This window comes from Teleopsis dalmanni, chromosome 2, assembly GCF_002237135.1.
Source record: "Teleopsis dalmanni isolate 2A chromosome 2, ASM223713v2, whole genome shotgun sequence".
Taxonomy (NCBI): domain Eukaryota; kingdom Metazoa; phylum Arthropoda; class Insecta; order Diptera; family Diopsidae; genus Teleopsis; species Teleopsis dalmanni.
In genome coordinates, this window is record NC_051847.1 from 119,499,425 (window position 1) to 119,512,772 (window position 13,348).

The following is a 13,348-nucleotide window of genomic DNA, read 5'->3' on the forward strand; positions in this document are numbered from 1 at the left end:
TTTAGAATTATTATTACAAATATTTTATGATTGCCAGCAGTGATAAGGAATTGATTGATCCTTTTCATGACTGTAATTAAAGAATTATCTCTTAAAGTAATTAACTAATTTATCTATTTAATATACATCAAATATAGGTTTTTAATATTTAATCTTTGCAATAATTTGTTTTCCAAAAAGGGCAAAGTTAAATATTTATTTTTAGAGGTAAATTAACTTGTTTAGTTTAAGTTTCATACCTTCATATAATTAACAATTTTAAAGAAAATAATAACAAACATTGAAATTAATTTTGCCCAAAGCTTAATAACTTTAACCTGTATAAAACTATATAATTTCTATTTGAAACATACACATTAGAAAAACAAAAACTTTCACTAAATCCAACAAAACAAAAATAACCACAAAATAATATTACAAGAAAATATATATAATGCGAACGGCAACTATAGAGGCGGCAGCGGCAGCGGCAGTGGCAGCAGCAGCAGCAACACTGGCGAAAACAAAATAATAACTTCGTTAAAGAAAAACAAACATGATATTCATAATATTATAGTTTACTAGTAGTAACAGCAACTGAAAGGCAATAATATTTTCTTATTATACACACTCAATGCCAGTTTTAGCTTTACTTGCTTAGCTTTGCTTTGCTTATTTTTGTATGTGCAGCACACCAAACAGTATATCCGCTTCCGGCACATCCTGTCTTATGGTGCGCATCACAAGACGCGACTGCCACAGTTTCACTCGCAAATATATTGTGTTAAATAAATAAATGCACAAACACACACACATACATACACAGTGTCAAACAGAGACTTGTAATCCAGACAAACAGACAGGCAAGCAGAGAGAAACTAATGCCCTGCCATAAAATAGTGAAAAGCTAAACATCAGAGCGCAGCACAGCGGCGAAACGAAGAGATAAAAACAATACCAATTGTAATTGTAATAACAACAATGGCACTTGCAATTATAACAACAATGTTTGCCTCACAATTGTATTGTGTTTCTAAGTACGTTGTTTTTGTTATTAAACTTATTGTTTATATGTGAATACCAATTAAATTTACTCAATTGCATTTGCACACATTTGTATTAAGTTTTGTAGTTTTTCCTCTACATTAGAAAAAACATACACACTCACGCAAACATGTGTAAGTGTAAGTGATAATAGGTAGCGATATGCACGTCAAATTAGACGCCGATGTGCCGATGTTCCGATACCTACCAGCAGCGCATGAAATGAAAATGTAATTCTGACTGCTTTACTTGTTTTAATAGAATTTTTGTGTGTCTTTTAATAGACGAAATCCTAAAAATTTTACGAGTTTGCAATTAAAATTAAAGTTTAATTTAGCTCAAATAATTTTTTAATTGTTTGAGAATTTTCTAATTGTGAACTTTTTCAAAAAAAAAATAAAATGTTTAAAATCAATTATATAGAATTATATCAATTTATGTGTACAGTAGACATATAAAACTAGATAAAAAACAAAACAAAAATTTGTGTACATTTAATATATATATATTAAATATATTACATAATTTACATATATACATAAATGCATATAATATATTACATCTATTATATTATATTAATTATAATATATTATATTTATATCCTGACGCACTAAAGTCGTGATTCATATTTACACTACATTATAAATAGATTTTCGAAACATAGGGCTTTGAAATTATTTATTATTTACTTTCTTAGTTAGCCATTACAGACATGAATTGTCCGCGTCTGCGTTCAGTAGCTTTTGTTAGACAAATTCATCAATAGTCTGCTGTTGCCAGCTAATAGTACCGCCTGCACCATTTACCTAGTCTTTCCATGTAGAATGTGCACATCCTCCACAGCATTTTCCAGCAGCGGACACTAAATTAAACACCTTTCTAGTCGGAGCACTTTGTTCCATTCACACGACATCACCAAACCAGCAAATCCGCTTTATTTTTACTAGCTTAACTAAATCAATGTCGCAGTATAGCTCGTATAACTCATTATTTTATCTAGATCTTCGGAAGAAAAATTTAAAATACCACATATTATCCTAAAAATTTTCTTCGGAAATTATTTATAGAATAATTAGTACATTATATATGTTATGTATTATATGAAATTTAAATCAATTAATATTGTATCATTGTTTTTTACGTTCAGTAGCAGATTAATAAATAACTCAAAATACTTGTAGTCATTTTTAAGTGAAACAGTTAATTTAACTAGATGACCTAATATAGTCTAAACTACTCGACCCCTTTCCCCCGCTATGTGTACCATAAAAGCATTGACAAAAATAGAATAAATTCAAATGCTCAAATTTTGTAAGGCACTATCGAATACTCAAGGAAAATAGTTATTGTAACTAACTTTTAAGTTATGATTTGTGTTCCTATTTTGATTTAGTCAAAGCAAGGATATTGATTATAGACATATTGATTATTGTGTGTAAAATTTTAGAAACACTAGACTTAAGTTTCAAGGCAGTGAATATTTGACTTTAATCGAATTTGATTTGTTACTACCAGGGAAATTGAAGAACATGTTAACTTCTGGAACTTTTCTATTAATATATTAGTTTTTTTCTTAATTTTAATTCTTACTTAATTTAACCAATTTACGATAATTCTATATGAAATAAGACAATAGTTATTTGATAATGATGATAGTAGTAACGACAAAACAATTTAGCACAGCAGCGGTGGGGAAGAAAAAAATTTCAAAAAACATTCAAATACTTTACTTAAACATCTATTAAGTATTCCAATAGCTTAATAGGTGTTCGATTAAAAATTGATCAAAAAATGTAAAATAATTCATTATAGTTATTTTAAATTTATTGCATTTTTTATTTTTTTTTTGTATTTTTAAATCAAACTTTAAACAATTTAAAGGAATTTTAATATGTATTTTAATTTTTCTCTACTTCTTAAAATTACAGTAAATCTTTGACTTTTTGCATATTGTGGGCTAACTGTGGTAATAGGGACCTGTGGTAATAAGTACAGATTATCCGGTTAGCGCAGTATTGCATTGGAATAGAACACACAATTTAAATATTTAAGTACTTATTATTTTAATTAAAATTCTCTGAATTTATATGGATTTTTAATTATATGAATGAATTTAATAATAAGATTGAAACTATTCGAATAATTGAAAATTATTTGTTAGTGAAATGATATCCTCTATCAAAATTATTTTAACAATATTTATGTTGAAATCAAATTGATTATTTTCTTATTAGCTGAAGGAAAAGAATAAAATGATAACCCATAAAAATTCGATTCAAATGAAAGGAGCGTAGATAAATTAGTAAAAAACTTTTTATGAATTGGGTGTGAGAAAAATATGATTTCAATCCTTTTGTAATTAAAACACAGTTTCTTCTTGTTTAATGACATTTCTAAATTCATTTTAATGTATTTCTGCCAAACAAGTTTAAAGTAATTTTAATTAAAAATTTGTCCCTGAACCTTTTATATATGGGAAATTATTTGTATAAATCATATATTTTATAAACCTTTCAAAAAAGCTGTATATAAAAATTTAAAATGATTCTACATATATTATATAAATATAAAAATATAAATAAAATGCAGTTCATAATTAATAATAAATGTCATTTCGACAACCGACATCAAAATTCTTAGATTTCCTTTGCTTCTGACCCTCATTTGTATTGACAGTTCATTTAATTTAATTTATTAACAAACTTAAAATCACTTTATTTGTCATTTCATATCATATAAGCAATAATATATTAAAATTATGTCAATCATTTTGCAGCTTCTAGTCAGCTCGAACATATTTCCATGGTAACATTTACTTTAGAGCTTTAGCTAATACTATGTCGTAACTTGGACTGTTGTATGTCACAAATGAATACTGTGCAGTCTATTTATTTATTAATTTATGTGGCATAATTATGGACATATTGAAACCAGATCAGTTACATTTGGAATATATGTGATGGTGTAATTTTTTCTACTAATAACTTGCATTTTCATTGACTTAAAACAAACCTTTGATTTAAGGTTTTCATCTACTATTGAAAAGATTTAAGAAATTGCTATTAAATTAAACTATTTTAGACTTTAAGAATTATAATTGAAAAGTATGTTTATATTTCAGCTTACCTAGTGCAAATCGACAATTTGTGTTTTACAAAGTTTCGGTATTCACACTTTAAGAATTTAAACTTAAGCGAACATTGGGACAAAAAATTATTTGTGGGCAATTTTTTACTTAATTTTGCTTTAGTATAACTTATAGCCGTGTTATTTGTTCCTCGAGTTCAATATTTTAAAGTAAAATAAATAATAAAAAAATAATTTAAATACACACATATTTCTCTATATTCTGAATTTTTAAATAGAATCCATATTAGATGAGAAAGTTATAAATTCACTTACTGTTGTATTTTATTTTATTTGATATTAATATTTATTCGTTGCTATACTTTTTTGCTTGCATCTAAAGTTAAAGAATTTAGTATCTCAATGACGTTAAAAACCAATCTCAAGCACTTTCGCATATATTTTGTGTGGCAAATGTAACTTAATATACCTATCGAGATAAACCCCAAAATATTTAAGTTGGATAGTTTAAACATTTCATAAGTCCGCAAGTAGGTGTTCTGGTATGATAGATGGTATAAAAGCGCTTTTAATGTATTAAACCCACACTAATTTATATTTCAAATCATTTAGCATATTAAATGATATATACACTACTATTACGTTAATAAAAAATAATGCGTTTAGAAAGCTTTTAAGTAGTACACAAAAGCACTTCTCATGTTTAGGTAGTTAATAGATAATATGTTAGGTTACAGTAATTTGAAATAACATTATTATGACATATGGTAACGATACGTAGGGGTAATTCTCTTTAATTATATGTATTATATTACGACCACGACCACCGATGAAGGGTATTTGGCAATACTCGAAACAGCTGTATGGCCAGCCAAAAATTCAATTAATTAAAATAATAAAAAAAGAATTTTTGTTGCTGTAGCTCACTACTGTTGGAAACTTCTGTATTATATCATTATATATCATATTTCCCAAAATATGATTTTATAATTAGTCTTTTCATATCGATGCTGGTTTTATCATTTTAGGGGCGATTTATTTTTAACTATTTCTTTGTATGAATGTTATATTACCTGATTATTTCCATTTCACAAGAGTATCCATCTGGAATAAAAATAATTCTTTAAAATGTTTTCGTTACTTTACAAATGAGTTTATTCACTGCCGCTAAATAGATTAAAAAATTGTTTAATTTTAATTAGGGATTGTTAATTTCCCCAATAAAATAGTTTATTCTTTGAAATTCACATAAAACTAATTTAATAAGTTAATATATTCTATGAGTTATTTTATATGTGTGGTAAATGTTGCTGATAGAGATAAGGAAGGATAAGGAAAAAAGAAGAAAAATAATCTAACTGGTTAAATAATCACTTATTTAAATAATCTTTGATTGCTAATAAGATCAACAATAGACATTAAGCAGTATGAATTATCGACATTTATAAATGACTTGAGAGAGATGATAGACGGCCTCGTAAATGTTTTAAAAGTGACACCTACTCCCGCTCTCTGTGACTTAAAAGCAGTATTTAAAATATATTATTATAAATTACCAAATATGATTCTTAATATGATTCTTATTCAGAAATGAAAACTTGTGCAAGATATTATTTCATAAATACCACTTAATTGTAATTTAGATAGATTTGTTCTAGTACATCCTAAACATAAAACCAGATACTTATGCTTAAGGAAACCATATACATATATCAGTTTACTTATTTCATATTTCGACATCGCGTTTGTGGAATAGAAATTGTGAACACAAAATATAAATAGATAGTTTTTTTTATCTATCCAATATATTTTCTAAAGAAATCGTTATATTCAGTAAACTAGCTACAAAATACTTAAATAGAGAAATAGAGATATTAAAAGTATAGTAATTCTTTATTTATATACAAAAAAATTAAATTTTTATAAAAATGTTAATTAATCTGTTGCCAGTTTTTCAGTCTGGTTGTACGACATTGTGACTACAGCTTTGGTGTCAGTAATATATCATACTGATATTAGTTCCAAATAAATATATTTAAAAATTAAATATTCTCATCAAATATTCGCCAACGGAATTATTATGCTCGGAATTAAAAATATGGAGCAGGAAAATGAAGGCTCTGAGAAACATAATGCACAGAACTATGTACATACAGAAGGTTCTAAAAATTCTCATATCAAAGTGAAAGAACTAGTCAAAAATTGTATGGCTTATATAGCATAGATGAGTCAAATAGAGATTTTCTGCCTTAATAGAATTTATATATGTTTGAAGATAATAATTAATAAGACACATCAACCACTTAGGATGATTTTCATGATTCGATTATTATTGAGTAAGGGATCGTGCACTGCGACCTAAAAGATCTATTGTGCCCCTTTGTCGGGTTAGAGTATTTCTCCAAGTCCGATTTCTTTAATGAAAGACAGTATGGATCCTATCTTCCCCAGTCTTGAATCCTTATGATCCATGAAATACCCTCCTAGGTGTTTCTTTCGTTTATGCATCAGTGCCGGGCACTCCCCAAGCACATGGTATGCCGTTTCTCTCTCTTCCCTGCAGTATCTGCAGTCTGAGTTGGATTGAATTCCTAACTTCAATAGGTGATTATTCAATCTGCAGTGACCGGTCAGTAATCCCGTAATAATTCTTATGTTAGTCTTTGATTGCACTATGCAATCTTTAAAGCGTTTTAGGTTGTAAGTCCCTAAAAGCATTTTAGATTGTGAGAGTCTTGGTAGCATTAACCAATAGAGTTCTCTCTCTTTTTTCTCTGCGTCATTCATGATAATGGATAGAGCTCCTTTGCCTAGACCACAGAATGGTTTTGGGCCTATCATTCTTGATGCCGCGCCTCTTCTTGCAAGTTTGTGTGCCATTTCATTACCTTGGATACCAGTATGTCCCGGAATCCATAAAAGGTGCGCCTGATTGATCCCACCGAGTGTGTTCAGCTTGTCAATGCATTCCCATACCAGTTTGGATGTTACCTGGTAAGATATGAGTGCCATTATAGCTGCCTGGCTGTCAGTCAGTATTGCAATTTTACGGTTCCGGTAGTTACGTTCAAGATTGAAACTGGCGCATCTATCTATCGCGTATATTTCCGCTTGAAAGATGGTTGTATTGTTTCCTAATGCTTCCCAGTATTTTTTGCCTGGTCCATAAACACCAGCTCCAGCTCCCTCATTGGTGAGAGAGCCGTCTGTATAACATGTTATCATGGTTTCTTTTATTTTTGGGACGTTAGACAAACCTTCCCAGTTCTTTTTGTTGCCAAGTTCAGTTTTGAAGTTTTTTGTAAAGTTATGCTTTACAATCATCCTGTCCATTGGCATTTCAATTTCTGGGATTTGTGCAGCCAAAGTATCAAGTTTTTTGCTATTGGTTTCAAGACCAGTCACCTTATTTGTATTTACTCTTAGAGCAGCCCTCTTCGCCTGTGATTATTGATTGTATTCATGATTCGATACAATCAATAATTATTAATCACTTGTTAAGACTTATTTCAGTAACCACATTCTTACTTTACCATATCCTGGCTAATATTTCAACTATATTTTCAAACACATCCTTTTCCGGTATTTCATTGCTTAATATAACTTTTTTTTTGTAATTTTGGCTGTTGTTGGCAATAATTTCTGTCGTACTTTTTTGCAATTCTCCATTTATTCCTGTAATCTTGTGCTAAACAAATCATCTTACTTACTTTCGAACATAAATGCTATTTGGTTTGCTATCACATTTTTCCTACAGGCTCATATGGAAAACCTATGTCAAATGATAACAATAGAAATAGATCAAATGCGACATTTACAATAATAAAAGGTGGTACGCAGGAATTAAGACAAAAAATTCATAAAAATGGAGAAAGGATGATAAAAAAAATGTTGGAAGTATGGACCCAAGATGCAGAAGTGCATACAAATCAACATCGGAGTAAGGATTGTGAAGCAATGTGTGGAAATTGTATCTCTGATTGCTGTTTTGTTTGTAATTCATACATTGTCTTAACTCTTTGTATGGAGCTCCATTATGTGTCGTAAATTTATACAAAAGGTGCGTTAGTTACTTCAAAAGTGCTAAAACTCTAAAAGAAAAAGGAATTATAACAAAATATATGTATGTAAGCTGACGGCTCTTGCATTATTAATGTCAACAGAAAGGACATGACAGGGCTGTTGTTGACAACTGAAAATGTGCATACACATTATACGACAAACGCACATATCTGTACATATGTATGTACATTTTTGTAGATTTTGGAGAAAAATTTTGAGTTACGTTTTCTAATATTTTACATAGTGAGAATTTCTTCTAATGTAAATAATGGAGAGACATATTAAAGAAATTAAAGTTTTTATATAATGTTAGAATAAGTATTGAGTTCACTATTTGTAAAAATAATGGAGTTCACAAAAAATTTTGTTATATAGAAGGGAACTAAGACGTTTACAGATAGATGTTTACAGATAACATATAAGATTTAACAGATAATATGATAATTTTAGTTATAATACAAATTTTACGAATATGACCTAAAAGATCTATTGTGCGTCTAAAGGTCCAACTAAAACAATTCTAGAGTTTTTATGAATCTTGTAATTGCTGTAGGCTTAATTTTACCTATTTGATTTGGGATATTTGGATTTCTGATAATGTAACATACTTGTATTCGAGATATGTTTACTTGGAATATATATGAGATTGTTTTTAGAAGTGTACGATTTCAAAATAAAATAAGTTAAACCAAATTAAAACTGTTAGTTAGTCGACATATAGTTTTATGGTATTAATAATACACAATTATTTTGAACTTAATTGTCGCTATTCATAAGCTTAGCTAAAACCTTTAAAACACATTTAAAGAATCTGATTTTGATGGGTCAAGTCTTGTACCTTTGTTTTCGATGCCTTCCACCTACAGAAAAAAAAACTCAAAATTTTCTTTCAGGGCTAGACTTAATGTTGACTCAAATATTTATAAGAAATGCTTTACCAATATATTTCAATATCTACTTTACTCCTGCAAGCAATAACTCACTTTAACAATAAATCAATTGGATTTGAAACTCGACGATTTGTCTGATAAACTCATTGAAAAATCAGACGAGTGTGGAAAAATAATTTGTAAGTTTTATGTAGGCATCATTATCAATAATTTTTCTTATTGTGTGAAGAAGTCTCATGTCACCAATTCATAAACAATATTAAATTCTTCTTCTACCAAAACTTGAAATTGCATTTCACTTTTATATATATTTAAAATGTGACAATAATGCCTCATGGTGGAGTAATTAATAAAATTTTTGACTTAATAGAAGATTAAATAATAAGGTTAAAAACGAAACATAAAAACTAAAACACAGGCATAATTTATTATTTATTGGTGAAGTGAAACTATTCAATATTCTTTGAAATATCCTTTCTGAAGTGAAAGGAAGTTTTTCATTTCAGACATGTCAAGAAAAGTCTTAAAATTACCTATTTCGATATCGTGAAACAATTATTTTTTGAAAATCTTTTCTTGCATTGTATAAGAGCAGGAGATTTTCCAAGGATTTGTAATGATGTTTTTGTATCTCAAATATATTGTCTGCATTCTCTGCATGTCGAATGCTCTGACCGCTCCTTATGTTTCTTTAGAAGGGAGTGACAGGTTATCATTCCAGTTATTGTTCCTAAATCTGAGTCTGTTCAAGTTTCTCTTCCCAGGATAGTTCGGGACTTTCCCTGGTTCCCAGGATAGTTCAGGACTCCTGGTTACATCTGTTGGTAAAAACAGATTTAATAAGACTACTGAAGTAATTTTTGCTGACTCCAAAAAGTCGAGTTCAGGAACTCTTAGAACAACGATAATTAAAAAACACTGTAATTATTGTAATTATTGTTTATTAAGATTATTAAGTTACAAACAGAAGTGAAAAATATTGATAGATTTTGGATTCTATCATTTATTTTGCTGTATTAATTTCTTTACTTATAGACATTTCACTCTTGTAGTGAAGTTTTACAAAAGTAATTTTTACATTAACTATTTGAAACCTATGCTATGCAAATGAACATATGCAGAAATATATGAAAGCATTCTAATGTTATTCCACTAAACAAATGAGAAAATTTCGAAATTTCATTTCAAATATTTGAAAACAAACATAAAACATAAAAAACTGAGTATTTTAATCATAATAAAATGGCAAATATATTTTCATTTCAAACTATATTCGGATTTAATCTGCTTTTAATATTGCAAACATGCAAATATGCACTAAACATGGAGTTTAAAAAGCTTTTAAATATATTTTACAAATGTAAGAAGCAGACGTAAATCTAAAAATATGCAGATAAAACCAATGTTATTTTAAGATACATTTACATAAATACTTTTTTTTGCAACTTTATGGCCGCATAGATACAACGTATAGGTGTCCAAAGAGTTTGCATTTGCAAATACCAACCAAGCAAAAAAAGAAACACTTCCAGAACAACATCACGCATACGCAATGTGGACCCATTTTTGTTAGCAAAATTCAAGCAAACTTTAACAAAAATACACATGCTTCAATGTGTTTGTATATTATCCATAAGCAATGCCATATATGTACATACACGTATATAAAGCCAGCACCTTACAAAGATTGATCATGTTCTAGAGCAACAACAACCAAATCAACTACAGAGAAACTAAAACCTAAAAATATGTGGCAACACAGCAGACTACAGATATTTTTTTAGAAAAGGAACTAAAACTGAAAATGATAAACTAACTTTAGTTTCAAATAATAATAAAAAAACATATAAAATCAACTTCATGCGAGGCACAACTGCATTTATTCATTTTGCCCACATGCATGTGTGCAGCACAATTTAAACTTATTGCACTTTAGTTTATAATTTAAGGAGCACAACATATTCTGTGCATAAAAATGCAAGTTGAGTGGACCTCCTGCATACTTGCTCTAGGTCCGTTGGTGTTTATTGCTTTGTAAGGTGTCAGTCTGGTACACTTCCTTTACTGCACACACGCACGTTCAGGTCCTTTGAATATTTGTTCGTTTTAAATTTCTGTATGGTGTTTGTGTGTGCATTTTATTAAACTTTAGACATTGAATAGAAAATATTAAAAATATATTTATTTAAGTTTACTTAGAGTAAATATTTGCTTTAAGCGCAGTAAATCGGTTTAAGATTTTATATTCAAACAAAGGCTATATTCAAACAAATACAGTGGCAAGTTTTTATCGAAATGTTTATGAATATTATTAATATTAATAATAATAATAAAATAATATTATTCATATTATTAAAGTTCTTATCGAGGAAAGAAGTGATAAGTATTCCTACAACGTTGTTTTAGTGATCCTTTATGAGTTATTTAATTTTTCTTGACAAGGTCTGGCACGATAGCCTGATAGTTAAAATGTCTCGTTTTGGTATCCCAGTTGGGCTGACCAAAATCCTTGGCAGCTTCCTGAGCGAGAGGTTATTCCATGTAAGAACCAACAGTACCATCTCGTCAGTGTGAAGAATAGAAGTCGGTGTGCCTCAAGGATCTCCTCTGTCCCCCTTGTTGTACAACATCTTCACTTCTGACATCCCAATGCTAAGTCCCTCGGTGCTATCCTTATACGCAGATGACACTTGCTTGTTATATATCGATTAACTTGCCATCTCATTTTAGAATTCTTTTTTTGATAAATGGAAAACAAAAATTAACAATGAGAAAACTAAAGCCCTGTTTATTATTCGTAAACACAGCCAGCATCCATCGAGAGTAAGAGCTGGTGACATCGCGATTAATTGGGAGAACAGCATTAAATACTTAGGAATCACGTTTGATAAGCGATTCACTTGGCATAAGCACATACAAGTCAAAAGAAGTAGTTGCACAAAAACACTGCAATGCTTACAACCACTTTTCACACACAAGAACCTTAGTACGAAGAACAGAAGGCTGATCTACAGCCAGATAATTAGAACAGCACTACTTTATGGGTGTGTTGCGTATAGCAAAGCTGTCAACTCTACTATCCAGAAGCTGAAAGTTGCTCAAAATCAGGCTCTTCGAAGATTTAAAGCGCAATGGCACATCCGCACGAATGACATGCTAAGAGACCTTACGATAGATCCGGTCAAAAAATACTTAAGGAACAGAGCCCTGAAGCTATATGTGAAAACCGATAGGCTGCCCTATTTAGCGCTATCTAATCTCAGAGTAATTACTAACCGGACGGGGCGGTGCGCAGATCTTAGATCAGTAATTGAATAATCACGAAGCATATGAGGAATACACAAATTGGTCAATGAGATGGGTGGGACTCTGCAGATACTCCTCAGCTATCAAAGAGTAAAAGTGCCCAGATGCAGTAACTCGAAAAAGGCTCAACATTAGTAGTTACTTCTAACCATTTTGGTCTTGCATGATTAAATTCTAAATTATAAATAGTAGTGGAAAGTAGTATAATAATTGTAGTATATAAAGATGAAAAGAACTGTGCTTAAATAACAATTAAAACTGTCATGACTTATGTTAATAAGGATATAATTCTTCTACTTTATTTTAATTCTAAAATGCTTTGTATTCAATATTAATTTTTCTTTCTTGTGATGGAACACACCATCGTGTTTTTATGGTAATTGTTTAAATTTTGTGAAATATTAAAATGAAAAAATTTCAACCCAAATTTCGTGACTGTAGCTAAAAACAGATTTAGTGTTTCGTTTTTATCATTGATAAAAATGAATTTATGCTTAAGTTTATTGCACCTTTAAAATATAGGAATTTATATTTTCATCATAAAGTTTAATATCTTTTCGCTTAATTCTCAACCCATAATATTTTCAACTCTAAATTATATAAGGAACCGCTATGTAGCCGTAAGTTGGCACATAAAATACGTTTTTCGTTTATTATAACTTAAGGTTATTATTTCGTACTATAACCTTTAATTTATGAGTTTACACTCGATTAGATGCTAATATGAATTTCATTATGCAATAATCCACTTGCAACACAAAGCAGTGCCAACAATACAACAACATCGGCAACAAATTAGGTAGCAAATGTAGAAGACAACAAAAACCATTCACAAGCAGCTATGGAAAGCAATGGGTAGCCACCCAAGCACACACCACTTCCTTATATCACTTCAACTTCCTTAAGCTCTTGTGCACAACTCTAAGAGATTGTCACAGGTGCTGATGACACGCAATCCTCAAAGCTGAAGACTTTATTTT